Below are 16,607 nucleotides of genomic sequence, written 5' to 3' on the forward strand. Positions count from 1 at the left end.
CCTCCTATAGTTCTCACACGTTAAATGCGTGCAGTTAACACAGCAAATCTGGTATCATCTCCTCTGAGGATAATCAAAAAGTATTTAAAAATCATGTCAAGCCCAAACCTGACAAAGTTGGAATCTCTTCCGTTTTCTCCAGCCATGCATTCAACAGTTCCCACCACAACTTGGTTGTGATGGGCAGTGTACCCAGGAAGGCCAGCGATACAATTCAGTAAATACATGGTGGTTGTGATGATCAATAGAGGGATGTGGTGGCACAGCAGCCTCAGCATTTTCATGAAGGAGGATACTGGAAAATTGTGGAGGGGGTTCTAGGAAGCACATCACAGAACTTCTCTTTAATGCATGGTAGGCAGGCCTGAGGGTGGTGTTGGTGACCTGAGGTGTGAGATCAGAGAAATAGGCCAAAGAATCTACTTTCATTCTGAGTGACAGAGGAAACAGACATGACCTCATCATCCTTCAGCCTCCCCCAAGTGAACATGATTGGCACTGCGGTGCTCAGAACTTCCAGCCTCATCCTCATACCGTGATGATGTCACAGGCTGTATTTCTCCCAGCTTCAGTGTGTTCATGTGAGAAAACAATGTCCCAGCTCCCTGGCAATCCAGAGGCAAGTGAAGAGTTGGTCTCTGCTCACCTGTTATCATCTATGTCCCCTCTCCTGATGCCAACATACACTCATAGTTCTCACTGTTGATCTGGAAAGGAAAAATGGGCTCCACAGGAGAGGGCTGGCGTCTAAACCACAAACCCAAAAAGCAGGGGATCACACCAAGCTCTCTAATGGCATTTCCTGCAAGGACCCACCTAAGCAATCCTGTCAGATCCCGAAACATGGTGATCAGAGACGAAGTTGAAGAAGTGAATGCTGCTGTTCTGCCTGCAGTTGTAGGCCTGTCGTTCATACTGCAGGTACCACTGAATGTGAGTGGAATGGGTCACCCTGTATCCTGCAGCTTGAGGAGTGTGTGGAGAGGAACCTGTCACCTTCCAACTTGGACACACTTCTTGCCGCAGGCCATGCAGGGAGCCTCCTCTCTCCTGCGATGGTTATGAGAGGATCCTTCACAATCACAGTATCGTGGATGTAGGGGTTTTTGTGAAAGAGCAGCACAGTCTTGCAGCGATTGCTGCCATGCCAGGCTTCCTTCACCTGCAAAAGGATAGTGGATCCGGTTTAGGGTGATAACTTATTCCAGAACTCCCGCCTATTCCTTCCTGCAGGGATAGGATTTTTTCACAAGCTCTCTACCTCCCCAGCCGTGGTCTGCACAGCCTGACCTTCAGATTGATCCTGTGGCTGAGCATGGTTTCATCTTGGTCACTGATAATGGCTGACAATTCCAGATTGTTGACAAATTGCAGCAGGTCAAAACGCCTGCACGCTGCAAGCTGAACATGAAACAGCTACAAAAAGGAGCAGATCCTTAAAGCAGCTTGGATTGCTCCCACCTCTCTAACCCCTAGCCCAGCTCCTTCACCATAAGATGCAAAAAGAGAGCACAGTGGTTCTTGTGGGCTCCATGTGTTTATACACACACGGGCACACTGTTTTCCTGACAGCCTTTGACCTCGCCTACATACTTGCCTGCTGAGTGCTTAACAGGATACCTTTATTTGTGGACATCACTCATTCCTGCCTCTCACTGACTTGGATATACAGAGGACTTGGACACGCAGCCCCCCTCGAGTGCAGCATTACCCCAAGAAGAACCTGAGTGACACAGAGCAGTGTGGAGGCAATGGCCCTTGTTCTGCGCATGAGTCTGATCTGGGACGGCGCTCCTGAAGCCCAGGGAGAGTTTTTGGGGTACTGGTGAGATAAAAGGGTGTCTCTGAGATTTTGGATCACACTGTTCTCACTATCCTGAGCTTCACTCCAATGTGTCTATTTGATTCTGAGCTACCGATCCCCACTAATACATTTCTCATGCACTAGGGCAGGCATATTGCGTTCCCTTCTGTAGAGTCAAGGATACACTATTGACTCAGCATCTGGCAATGCACTGAACGTTTGTGCTTTTCAGTTCTAAACAGGGCTGCCGCCGCTGCCAGGTACTGGGCTTGAGCCAGCAGAAGGATCTGCTCACTTGTAAGTTCACGGGCTACATTCCTAACTTAAGTGCCCGGAGCACATCCAGTGGGGACCAGGTGCACTTCCCACTGAGCCAATCCTCTTCGTGCTCCTGCTCGACTGGCTCTTCTTGTGGATGTTTTGTTTCTATCTGTGCCTGAGGCTCAACATCAACCACTACCTTCATGACTTTTATGGCGTCCTCTCACCCAGGACAAACTGCTCCCTGCCAATTAATTCCTCCTCAATCAATTCCTTCTCCTCTCCCTGCTCCACCCTGTCTGGCCCTTGTAGAAACTCATGATACATTTCCTCTGCCAAAGCATAACTTACCCACTTCTGCAACTGTAAGGCCCAGCCCTCCCAGGGACTGGTCGATCATTCCAAGGCAGCCAATCGTAAGGCTCAAACCAACACACAAACAACAGACAGACAGACAGACAGACAGACAGACACGGTACTTGCTCTTAATTTATCTTTCTAACTACATGCCATGCTCTGGATGTCTCCGCATCTCAATGCTTTCCCACAGGGACATTCTGCATCTATTTCCTGTGCAGGGAAACAATGTTTGCTTGAAAACACATATTTCGCTGAGAAAGCTTCTCATGTGCACGACTCTTCTTTGAAGTAAAATGGACAGTCCCTCCTATTTATCTCACAGTGTGGGAGGTCCCCTGAACACAACAAACCTCCTATTGTCTCCTCTGACTATTACTAAAGAATACTGAATAATCCCCAATCTGTAAAATGGGTCACTGCCGCCAGTGGGATCTCTTAAGTTTCCACCAGCCCTGTGTTCAACATGTGCCGCCACAACCCGTTTATAACGGGCAGTGTTTTCAGGATGACCTGTGGAGGAATAAGGAGACACTTAAGGAAATATATGGTGGTTGTGATGATCAATAGAGGCAAGTGGTTCCAGAGCAGCCTCAGCCTTTGCATTCTCATGCTGAAACACCACGTGGCAGCATTTTCTCCTCAAATGGTATTATTGCAGATGCTCACTCTGAATTCTTACTTTTGTCCAGAGGCGGCAGAAAGTTTCTTACCAACGATTGTTCTGGGGATGCTGGCAATGCATTCTCACACTTTTCCACCAGGTGTCGGCATGATTTCACGAGTAATTTTATTGGGGATGCTGGAAAAGCATTCACAATTCCATTCAACAGGTGGAAACATTTTCAACAGGATGAATCCATTGGTGAACTCGTGGATGCATTCTCACGGTTACCCACCAGGTGGCAGTATTGTTCCAACTGAGGATCATATTTGGGATGCTTGTGGAGATGCAGAAGATGCATTTTCTCGTTTGTCCACCAGGTGGTGGCATTTTGACACCACGAGATTTTATTGGCTATGCTGACAATGGAAGCTAATGTGTGTCAAGCAGGCAGCAGAATTATTTTACCGCACGATTTCGCTGGAGATGCTTGCAATGGTTCTATATTTATCAGTTGGCGTCAATATTCCACTAGTGAATATCAGGAATGTTCTGGAAGTGCATTCTCACGCTTTTCCACCAGGTGGCAGAATTTCCCCACAAAGTACTTTTACTGAGGATGCTGGCAAGGCATTCCCACGTTGTTTTCTACAGCTGTCTGCATTTTCCCTCCACTGTCCCATTTTGGGGAAACTGGCAATGCATTTTGGCGCTGAAACATGAGATGGCAGCATTTTTCCACCAACGATTCTGTTTGAGATGCTGGCAATGCTTTCCCACGTTTGTCTTAACACGTTTGTGGAAGCATTTTTACTACCAAATTATATTATTGGGGGTGTTGAAAATTCAGTCTCAAGTTTGAAAAAGACTTGGCTACATTTTCGACAAATGTGATTATTTTGTGGATGTTGACAAGGCATTCTCACGTTTTAACAGCCATTGAACCTACTTTCCCAAAAATGATTCTATTGGGAATAGTGGCATGGCACTTTCACTTTTGTTCAATAGCTGGCAACACTTTCACCACAAAGTATCGTTTGGGGAATGCTGGAAGCACGTTCGTCCAACGTACTTCGTAGAAGTACTTTTCCACAAAATGATTTTATTGCGGATGCGGGCAATGCATTCTTCAGTCTCTCAAACAAGAGGCCACATTTTCCACCAAACGATTCCTTTGGTTGTGCTGGCAATGCATTCCCACATCTGTCCACAAGGTGGCCACTTTTGTTTACCAAGGGATTTTCCTGAGAACGCTGGCAATGCATTCCCTTGCTCCAATACCAGGTGACAGCATTTTCTCCACAAGTGATCTTATTGGAGATGCTGTAACTGCATTTTCACATTTGTAGAAAGGTGACTGGTTTCTTATTTACAAATGATTGTTTTAAGGCTGCTGGCAATTCCTTCTGACACTCAAACACCAGGTGCAGTATTTTCCCACCAAATGATATTATTGAGGATCCTGGCACTGCATGCTCCTCCTTGGAGAACAAGTGGCAGCTATTTTCCACCATGTAACTTCACTGGGGCTTCTGGCGATGCATTTTCACTCTTGTCCAATAGGTGGAAGCATTTTCCCACAAGTGATTTCACTGGGGATGCTGGCAATGAACACTCACACAAGTCGACAAGATAAGGGCATGTTTCCCACAAGAGATTTTCATTGTGAATCTTGGCAATGTATTTTCAAATGTGTCCGCCATTTGGCAGCCAGCATCATCTCAGAAGGGATTTTCATGAGGATGCGGGCAACGCATTCTCACACTTGTCAAACATGTGGCGGCCTTTTTCCAACAACTGATATTATTGGGGCTGCTGGCAATGCATTGTGAAGCCTGTTTACAACAAGCCCGCATTTTTCCACCAAATGTTATTATTGCACATAAAGGCAATGGTTTCTCCCGCTTGTCCACCCGTCGGCACCTTGACATCACAAGTGATTTTGTTTGGTAAGCTGAGAATGCATTCTTACGTTTGTTCAGCCAGTTGAGGAATTTTTCCACCAAGCGACTTTATTGCTGCTGGCTGTACATTCTCACGTTTGTCCAACTATTCGCCGCAGTTTTCCCCTAAAGTGATATTGTGTGTGTGGGTGTGGATGTTGGTTTTGAATTCTCACACGTGGACATTGGCTATCAGAATTTTAGGCCCAAATCACTTTATTGTGATTCCAGAGCATGCGTTCTCACTCTTGTCCACCAGTTGGCACCTTGATCTCAGTAGGGGTTTCATTGGGGATTCTGGGAAATCATTCATACAGTCCTTTAGCACCTGGTGGCCTTTTTCTCAAAGAGTGATTTTGTTGGGGATGCAGTCAATGCATGCTTCACCTTGTCCACCAGGGGGCAGAATATTTCCACCAAGTTTTTTTTAAAGGGGATGCGTTTAATGCTCTCCCACTTACCTCCACAAGGTGGCAGCATTTTTAAAACAAACGCTTTTCTTGGGAATGCCGGGAATGCTCTCTCACATTTGTAAACAATGTCAGGTAATTTCTCATCAAACGTTTTTACGGGAGATGCCTGAAATACACTATCACCTTTTATTCAAAGGGGCAGCATTTTTTCAACCAAATAATTTTACAGGGGCTGGCAATGGATGCTCACGTTTATCCCACACTTGGCAGCATTTGTCCCAGAGAAAGTTTTTTTGCGGGGATGCGTGGCAGCGTTTTGCCCCAAATGATTTTATTGAGGATGCCTGCAAGGCAGTCTCAGGTCTCTACATGAGGTCACAGTAGTTTTCAACCACATGATTGGATTGGGGATACTATCAGCGCATTCTCACCCTTTTGCATTTTGCCGACAGAGAGGTTTTGTGGTGATTCTGACAATACATTCTCAGACTTATCTGAGAATTGGCAGTATTTCCGTACAAATGACCTTACTGGGGATGCTGGCAATGTATTCTCACGATTGTCCACGGAGGACAGCATTTTCAATCAAATAATTTTATGGGAGATGCTACGCAGCCATTCTTGCACTTGTCAACCAGAAGGCAGGTTTTCCACAGTATGATTTTATTGGGCATGCTGGCACTGCATTCGTAATCTTTTTCATAGGTGGCAAAACTTTCCCAAAAACTTATTATTTGCGGGATACTGGCAATGAATTGTCATTCTCAAGCATCCGTTGGCAGCATTTTTTAGCTAATGATTTTGTTGGGGATGCTCGCCGTGCGTTTTCATATTTGTCGACCAGTGCACCTGGTGCCCGCTGGAGGTGCTCCAGGCACATAAGTTAGAGATGGAGAATATGGACTTGCAAGGAAGCAGAGCCTAACGGAAAATCTTGATAATGCATTGCCAGATTTCTCAGTAAAATCCCTGTGAGAGCTCAGTTCCGTATTATGTTCGAACGTTGGAAGCAAATGCCAGGATCCCCAATAAAATTGTTTGGGTCAAAGATGCCGCTTCCATGTGGGCAAGCGTAAGACTGCCTTGACGTTATTCCCAATAAAATCATTCTAGGAACAGTGCTGCCTCTTAATGGATAATCTTGAGAATGCATTTTCAGCATCTACAAAATAATCACCAGAGTGAACATATAGGCCATCGGCTGGACAAATGTAAGAATGCCTTCTGAGCCTACCAAATAAACTTGCATAAATGTCCAGTGTTGGGTCCTAAAAAATGATGGATTTCTAAGTATCCTCCCTGTAGGGAGTCGGTCACACATTAGGAACAGGCAACCAGGTGGGAGACTTCACAGTTGAACCAAAGTCCCTCTCTAGAAGTATGACTGCACAGTGTTTTGCTGAGAGAATCAGTCTCTGAGGCCGAAGATCCCAAGCGACATTTAGCAAGGGGTGGAATAAGGTGCACAGATACCTGTGGCGAATTGAGTCAAGGCGTGTGGGAAGTCAGAAGTGTATTAGGTTCATTTGGGCAAGAATCCCCTGCTGGAAGAGTAAATGAGCAGAGGGACAATAAGAAGGAGAGTGTGCCACAGCCCTCACACACAAGCACACACAAGCACACACACACACATGCACACACACAGAGGCAAAGGCATGGACATGAATTTGTGTTGGGCAATCTCTGGACTATGATGTCCACAGTCAGTACACCTTGCCCGTTTTTGACACTTTTTACGTTTCCTCAAATGGAAATGGCCTCCTGTGAATATGATTGTTTATTGACTTTGTTCCTTCAGACCAAGCCCTTGTGCAACCAACTAATCCTTAAGCAATATCAAGTCATCCTTGCTACTCGTCACTGAAACCCAAGGAGTGGATGAGAGAAAGTCAGAATGAGAGAAAGACCAAAAGAGCAAAAGCAATGGAAACAAATAAAAAGTTACTAATCTAAAAGGAGTCAGACTGAGACCTTATCTTGGCGGTAATAATCCTGATGATCCAACTCTACCAGAATGTAGGCTACAGTCCTCTCCAGCCACAGTTCTTCCCTTTGACTCTCACTTCAGTCTCAGATATCCCTTATACTGGAATAGCCTCTACTGCCCGGGCATTTCTCCCTGTGGATATTACCAGGGGTCCCTGTGGATGTGTGGGAAGTGTTAAAGAAAACGAATTCTGAAGTGGGAAACGTGAGTTGCCTTAAGAAAGAGCCCACTAGACACCGAACCGAAGGAAACCTAAAGATGCTAAGGCAAAATAGGACTTCCTCAGGAACGTTTCTCTACAGGTACAAGGCCCATACACTGAGGCTCACAGTGAGGGGCGGGGCTGAATACGATGATGCCTGCTGTAGTCTCACAGTTTGGAAGAAATGTTTCAGAAGCCCAACAGCAAAGGGGAGCGAGTGGGGTGTCCAGGAGCCTTTTCCACGCTACCTGACCACATCCCAAGCCCCTGTCTGTAGGCTCAGTGAGACCACACTGAGCACAGCAAGAACCCATATCCGGACCTGAAGTGTCTGTCTTTACTGTATGGCTTATTCTTGACCCTTTGGTCAAATATTAATTGACCATGATGGCATGGGTCAATTTCAGGATTCTGTACTTTTCCATTGATCTATGTGCCTGTTCCTGTGCCAGAAGCAGGTTGTTCTGATCACAGTGGCTTTGCCCTACAGCAGGATATTCAGTAATGTGATCCTACAACTCTGTTCTTTCTCAAGAATACTGTGGGTGCACGGGGTCTTTTTTGGTTTCCTATAAATTTTCGAAACATTTTTTCCAGCTCTGTGAAACACACTGTTGGGATTGATGACAATTGTGTTGAATTTATAGATTGTTTTGGGTAGCATGGATATTTTGATAATGTTAATTCTTTCAGTCTATAATTCTTTCACTCCTTTGTATCTTCCTCTATTTCTTTTTTCAATGTCCTGTTTCTGAATACAAGTCTTTTACATCCTTCTTTGACTTTACTCCTAGGTGTCTTATTTTTTCAGTTGCAATGGTAAATGGTATAGTCTTTTCTAAGAGTTCATAATCGGTGTAAAAAAAATGCCATCAATGTGTTGATGTTAATTTTGCTTCCAGCTTCCTTGCCAAATTCATTAATTATATCCACAAGTACTCGGTGGACTCTTTAGTTTTTTATGTACAATATCATGTCATCTGCAAGTAATGACAGTTAACCTTCTCTCTTCCGATACGGATGCCTTTTATGTTCTCTTTTTGTCTGCTCGCTGTGGCTAGGACTTCCAGTAGTATGCTGAGCAGTAGTGGTGAAAGGGGCAACCGTGTCTTATTCCTCTTCTTAGGGGATATGGTTTTAGCCTTTGCACGTTGAGTATGATTTTGGCCCCAGGTATGTTGTATATGGCCTTTATTATGTTGAGATATATTCCCTCTATTTCCACTTTGCTCCCAGTTTTTTCCAAAATGGGTGCTGGATTTTCTAGAATATTTTCTCTGTATCTATTGATATGATCATAAGATTTTTGTCCTTCATTTTGTTTAGCTCTCACATTTCTTGATTTGCGAATATTATACCAGCGCTGCGTCTCCAGAATAAATCACACTTGGTCATGGTGTATGATCTTATTTAATGTATTGCTGGATAAAATTTGGTAATATATTTTCTGAGGATTTTGGCACCTATGTTCATGAGGGACGTTGGTCTGTGAAATTCTTTATTTGCAGGATCTTCATCTGGTTTTGGGATTTATTATAATACTGGTCTCATAAAAATATCTCCCTCCTCTGGAATTTTCTAAAATATTTTGAGGAGAGTGGGTTTTAATTCTTCTTTAAATGTTTAGGTAAGCTCGCATGTAAATCCATCTGGCCCCAGACACTTGTTTGCTGGAAGTTTTTTTCTTATTACTTCTTCAATTGCATCCATTTTTACTGGCCCTCCAGGTTTTCTGATTCTTTCCGATTGAGTTTTAGCAGATTGTAGTTTTGAGGAATGTGTCCATTTTACGCAGCTTCCCCACTTTATTGTTGTGCATAGTGTTTTCTTAGTATTCTTTCTGTTTCTGTCATGTCAGTTGTTATATCGCCTCTTTCACATCTGATTTTGTTTTCTTGGGTCCTCACCGTTTGTTTTTTGGTGCGTCTGGCTAAAGACTCATCGATCTTATTTCTGTCAGAAAACTAGTTCTTACTTTCATTGATATTTTGTACTGTGTTTTTGGTCTCTGTGTCGTTCATTTCTGTTCTGATCTTCACTATTTTCTTTCTTCTGCATCTCCTCGAAATGTTCAGGTCCTCTTCCCTTTTTAATATTGGGTTGTTGTTTTTGTTTTGTTACTTACATAAGAAATAAAAATGACTTTACATTCTGAATTCTGTGTTTTATTTTAATCTCTGATAGCAGATTTATGCCCCTTCAGAAATTGATGTAGAATATACGTCATCTAAAACTAAACATTTTAAACTATACGCTCCAGTGGTTTTAAAATTGGAATAATGTAGAACTGTTACAGCATAACAAGAAGCTAGAAAAATTCCAGGACAAGTTGAAAGGGAAACTGAGATAGATTTTTAGACAGCAGTTTGAGTTAAGCCTATCTTCCCTAAGCCAAAGGCACTGGAGAATAAATAGTTTGTATTAGATGGGAAAGATGCAGAAACCCAGGTGCAGAGACTAGGGCACAGGAAACCACCTGGACAGGAACCCCCAGAGGCCTACAAGGGACAAAGACTGGGAAAACAAGAACTTTGTCCCCAGGTAATCTATTCTCCCAGAGCATGTCATGGGTCATGCGGTGGAGACCCCCTAAGCATTCCTCCCTAAAGATACCTTTTAAGTCTCAGTTGTATTTCAGCTCCAGGCCCATAAAAGCATTAAGACAAGACAAGTGGCATTGGAGTGGACTCAGGACCAGACACATTGACAAATGAGGCCCTTCCTGGCATGGACTAATCAGTGGCGACCAGCACCCTGAAAGGGCACCCCTGGAAAGCTGATGAATATTCTCTTGAGAACTCCCCTTAAGCCTCCCATAAGATTTTCCACCTGCAAGGGAGATAAATATGCTCAGGACAAAGGACCAAGTGTGAGCTCCCCTACACCACAGGAAAGCGTGACAGCGCCAGTTTCCTCCTTCCTTCTGCGGGGGCCCCATGGTGCTTTCAACCAGGGGAGCAATGGGCAGTGGCAGCTCATCCCAGGCTTGTCTTCTGAAACTGTCTGAAAGGTCTTGGAAATGTGTCCAAGGCCCCCTTTTCTCTGACTTCCCAGTGAGCAAAGGCAGCCCAGCCTAGGCTATCCTGTTACTTCGTCTATGCACCTGCCTTGGTTCACCAGCCTAAGTACATTTTTATTACAGCCATTAAAGCTTTGGGTTTTTTTCTTCATTTTTTTCTCTTGATTGAAATCTTTCCTTCAAGATGACAAGAGCTGAGGCCTTCTGCCTGTATCCCCTGTAACACAACCGTCATCTTTTCACTTCGGAAACCTTAATGTCAACATAAAAGAAAGCCTCATCCCATTTAAAGAGTATACCCAATTCTACTCTGGACTATTTCCTCATTTACACTGATGTCTTTCCCATCTCCATGGCTATGCTATTGCTATTGTCGTTGTTGTTAACCCTCACTAGAGGATATTGTTTTCATTGACTTCCAGAGAGAGTGGCATGGAAGAAGGGGTAGAGAGAGAGAGGTGCCTCAGTGTTAGAGACACAGACATTGGTTGCTTTTCTAATTCGCTGCACACCTGGGATGAGGAATGAATCTACAACCTAGGTATGTGCCCTCAACTGGGAATCAAACCGGAGACCCTTCAGTGTGCAGGCCGACACTATACCACTGAGCCCCGCTGCCCAGGGTAGATATGCCTCTTTAAATATGAAGTTTGTAGGTATATTTAACTTGAAATTGGTAGAGGTTTTAAAATGATTTCTTTAGTTTTACTCATGTTTTCATTGGTGATTTGCCACTATTATATTACTGGCATTAATTTTGCAACAGTTTGTATGTAGCAGGGAGGAAACACTTTTAGATCAGGGTCCAAATAGAGTAGTGTATACGAACTTTTTTTGTTAAAAACTTTTATAGCAATGAGAACCAGAAAAATTTCTACTAAACTATCTAACACTACAACTGAAAGATTTAGAAAGAGAACAGAAAACAAGAAAGGGCCCAGAGGAAGTAAAAGGAAGAAAATAATAAAGAACCAGAGCCTAAATAAATAACGTAGAGACTAAAAAATTAAAAAAGGTCAATGCAACCAAGAGCTTGTCTTTGAATAGACAATCAGTGTGATGAACTTTTAACCCAACTCACCAAAAACCAAAGACAGAGGTCAAAAATAAATAAATTGAGGAACAAAAGAAGTGAAGTAACAACTGATACCACTGAAATACAAAGGGTTGTAAGCAAATACCCTGAACAACTATATGCCAACAACCTGGATGAAATAGACAAATTTCTGGAAATACACAACCTTCCAATACTCAGTGAGGAAGAATCAGGCATGCTGAACACGTTGATAAAAACTGGTGAAATTGGAACAGTGATTTTTTAAAAAATGCCCAAGAAAAAAAGGGCCAGGCCCAGACAGTTTCAGAGGGGAGTTTTATCAAACATTCAAAAAATAATTCAAATTGTTCCAAAAAGTCCGAGAGGAACAAACACTCCCAAGCTCTTTTTAGGCAGCCTGAATAATCCCAACTACAAATCCAGGTAAAGACCTTGCAAAGAAAGAATTACAGGCCAATATCCGTGATAAACAGAGATGCTAAAATCTTCAAACAAATATTAGCAAATTGGATCAAGCAATATGTTAAACAGATCACACCCCATGACCAAGTGGGGTTTATTCCAGGGATGCAGGTTTGGTACAGTATTCACAAATCTATAAATGTGATGCCTCACAGGAACCATTTGACAAACAAAAATCTCATGATCATCTCAGTAGGTGCAGAAAGAGCAACAAAACCCAGCGCCCATTTTTGAGAAAAACTCTCAGCACAGTGGGGATAGAGGGATCATGCCTAAACACATTAAAGTCCTTATAGGACAAACCTTCAGTCAACTTCATACTCAATGGGCAAAAACTAACACATATCCCCTAATAAGAGGAACAAGACAGGGACGTCCACTTTCACCATCTTTTATTCAACAGAGTGTTGGAAGTCCTTGCCACAGCGATCAGACAAGGAGAAAACATAAAAGGCATCCAAATTGGAAAGGAGAAATAAAACTGTCACTGTTTGCAGATGACCTGATATTGTATGCTGAGAACACTAAAGAGGTCACCAAAAGACTTCTAGATTTAATAATAAATGAACTCAGCTATGCAGCAGGATGGAAAATTAATGCCCAGAAGTAAATGGCATTTTTAAACAACATTCATGATCTCTCAGAAAGAGAAACTAAAACAAACAAACAAACAAACAAAAACACATTTAACGTGCAACAATAAAATTAAGATACTTAGGAATTAACTTAACCAAAGGGGTGAAAGACGTGTACTTGCAAAACAAATATGTTCAAAAAGGAGATAGAGGAAGATATAAACAAGTGTAAGAATATACCATGCTAATGGATTGCTAGAATCAACCTCATTCAGATGTCCGTACTCCCCAAAGCAATCTATAGATTCAAACTATTCATAAAATACCAATGTCCGATATCACAGACCTAGAAGAAGTAGTGCAAAAATTTAAAGGACACAAAAAGGACAGCACCCCAAATCGCTGCAGCAATTTTGGGAGGAAGAAAAAAGTGGAAGGAATCAAAATAATACATATCAAGATATAGTAAAGCCATTTTAATCGAAACAGAATGGAACTGGCAGAAGAACAGACTTAATGACATAAATGGAACTGAACAGAGATCCCAGGAATTGACCCAACTCATTACACTCAATTGAGATTTTACAAAGGAGGCAGAGCATACAGTGGAGTAAAGGAAGTCTCTTCAATAAATGGTGTTGGGAAAATTGGACAGGAACTTTCAAAATAATGCAACTAGACCACTATCTTGCACCGCACACAAGGATCAACTCCAACTGGATAAAAAACTTAAAGGTAAAACATGAAACCATTAAAAATCCTAGAAGGAAATGGAGGCAGCATGATCTCAGACATCTCTCATTGCAATATGCTCACCAATACACTGCCTAGGGCAATGGAAGCAAAGGAGAAAATAAACAAATGGGACTACAGCAAAATAAAAAGATTCTGCACAAAGATACCATCAACAAAATGCAAAGGGAACTCATTATATGGGAGAACATATTTGCCGATGATACATCTGATAAAGGGTTACTACCCCTAATATTTTAAGAAACACACCTTCACAAGAGGAAGACAAACGATCCAATTAAAAAACGAGCAAAGACCTAAGTAGACACTTCTCCAAAGAGCGCATAAACATGTCCAAGAGACATATGAAAACTGCTCAGTGTCACTAATCACCAGAGAGATGAAAATTAAAACAATAATGGGGTATCACCTGAGGTCTTCCAGAATGGCTATGTTTTCAATAAGTCAATAAACAGAAAGTGCCTGTGAGGGTGTGCAGAAAAGCTCACCCTAGTATACTGCTGGTGGGAATGCAGACTCGTGCAGCCTCTATGGAAAACCTTATGACATAGGAGGTTTTCTCAAAAGTTGAAATACAGAACTGCGATTGAACCCAGTGGCCCCACTGCTTGGAATATGTCCTACGAAACCAGGAACATCGATCAGGAAGAATATATAAACCCCTCTGTTCAGAGCAGCACAATTTACAATAGCTCACAGGAATGGGTACATGAATCTGCTTTGATTCTGAGTGACAGTAGACATGCACACTCCTGCATCTTCCTTCAGCTTCCTGCCTGAACATGATGCCACACTGCAGTTCTTCAGACTTTCTGTCTCTTCCCAATGCCGCAGTGGCCTGGCGTCATAGGCTATCCTTCCGAGCCTCAGGGTGTTCATGTGAGAGAAAAATGTCCCAGCTACCTGACAACCCAAGGGGGAGCCCCACTGGCATCTCCTCACATGTCCTCTAAGTGCCTTCTCCTGGTTCCAACATCCTCAAGTAGTCCTTACTGATTTTCTGGCAGAGCAAAAAGTGATCGTCCAGAGACGGCAGGGATCTGACTAAAAATCCAAAAGCAGGGGAACACACCAAGCTCTCTTAGGGCATTGCAAGCAAGCCTCCACCTCAGCAATCCTGTCAGACCCCGCCACGCTGTGGGCAGAGAACTAGTTGAAGTAGTTAAGGCTGCTGTTCTGGTGCCTGGAGCTGTTGGCCCATCGTTCATAATGCTGGCACCACTGAATGCAAGAGGCATAGGATGCACTGTATCCTGCAGCATGAGGAGTGTGTGGAGAAGGGCACATCACCTTTCAAGTTCTATGCACTTCCTGCTGCTGCCCATAGAGAGAGCCTGCTCCCGCCTGTGATGGTAATGAGATACTCCTTCACAGTGGCAGTACTGCATTAGTATGATTTGCTACAAAAGGACAGTTAACCTTGCCATCATCCCTGGCATGTCTGGCTCCCTCCACCTGCAGAAGGAATGTGGGTGGGGGTTAGGGACATCTCACTCCTGGACACCCAAGTGTCCCTGCTTACATGGACAGGTTATATTCTCAAGGCCCCTCCCTTTCCAGCACCAGTACCTGCAACATCACCTTCACATTGATCGTGTGGCTATGAAAGAACTAAAACATGGAGATCTACAAAACAGCCTGGCTTGGCCTGAACCACCTATCTTCTGGCCCCATTCCTTCTGCATAAGAGGCACAGAGGAACACAGAGGTTCCTGGGGTTACAGGTGCCTGCACCCATGCGGTCACACTGATTCCTCACAGGCTTTGATATCCCCACACCCTTGCCTGCACACGGCTTCACAGGATACCCTGATTCACGCACGTCACACGTTCCTGCCTCTGATGGAGGACTTGGGCATGCCCACACCATTTTGGGCTACTAAAACAGCTCTTCCAAACTGTGACTGGACAGAGGGCATCACGCTACTCAGCCCCGCCCCTCACTGTCAGCCTCAGTGTATGGGCCTCAGAACTGTGGTGAAACATTCCTGAGGAAGCTCTATGTTACCCGAGCATTTGCAGCTTTCCCAGGGTTTGGTGTCTGGGGGGCTCTTGCTTACGGCTGCTCACGTTTCCCACTTCAGAATCCATTTTCTCTACCGCTTTCCCACAGATCCACAGTGACCCCTAGTAATATCCACAGGGAGAAATGCCCGGGACATTACAGGCTGCCCAGCCTGTGGGCTATCTGAGGCTGAAGTGACAGGCAAAGGGAAGAACTGTGGCTGGAGAGGACTGTAGCCTACATTCTGGTAGAGTTGGGTGATCAGGATAACTACGGCCAAGATACGGTCTCAATCTGACTCCTTTTACATCAGTTCTCTTGTTTTTGTTTCCGTTACTCTTGCTCTTTCTGTCTTTTCCTCATTCTGACTCTTTCTTCCATCTACCCATTGGGTTTCAGTGACCCGTAGAAAGAACGACTTGATGCTGCCTAAGGGTTTCTTCATTGCAGGAGAAAGGCTCGGTCTGAAGGAACAAAGTAAATAAACAATCATATTCACACGAGGCCATTGTTATGTGAGGAAATGTAATACCGTCAAAAATGCACAAGATGTACTGGCTGTGGACACCATGGTCCAGAGATTGCCCAACACAACTTCACGTACATGCCTGTGCCTCTGTGTGTGTTGTGTGTGAGGGCTATAGAACACTCTGCATCTTATTGTCCCTCTGGTCATTTACCCTTCCAGCTGGGGATTCGACCCCAAGTGAACCTAATATCCAGACTGACTGCTCACATGCCTTTGCTCTCTTCCCCACAACTCCTACATGCAATTTATACTCCCACTGGCTAAGTGTGGTTCTGAATCCTGGGCTCAGAGGATGATTCTCGCAGCAAATACAGTGCTCTCATACTTCTAGGGAGGGCTTCTGCTTCAAGTGTGAAATGCACTGGGAAGCCTCCCACCGCGTTGCCTGCTGTCAATGTGTGAGCTGACCTCCGACAGAAAGGAACCTGGAAATCCATCATCCTTTCGGAGCTCGCAGTGGACATTCAGGCCCTTGCTCCCAAATCCCTTTCCTTGAGCTACCTTATGTCCCTGGGTCCATTAGTATCACCCACTTCAATGGACTTACTCTTAGTTCTCCCTCCTCCCCAGCCTCCAGCACACAGAAAGAATTCTGTCTTCTCATACTGTCCTAAAGCATAACAACTTAACCGCCAC

This window comes from Miniopterus schreibersii, assembly GCF_964146895.1.
Source record: "Miniopterus schreibersii genome assembly, chromosome: Y".
In the NCBI taxonomy this organism is placed as follows: Eukaryota; Metazoa; Chordata; class Mammalia; order Chiroptera; family Miniopteridae; genus Miniopterus; species Miniopterus schreibersii.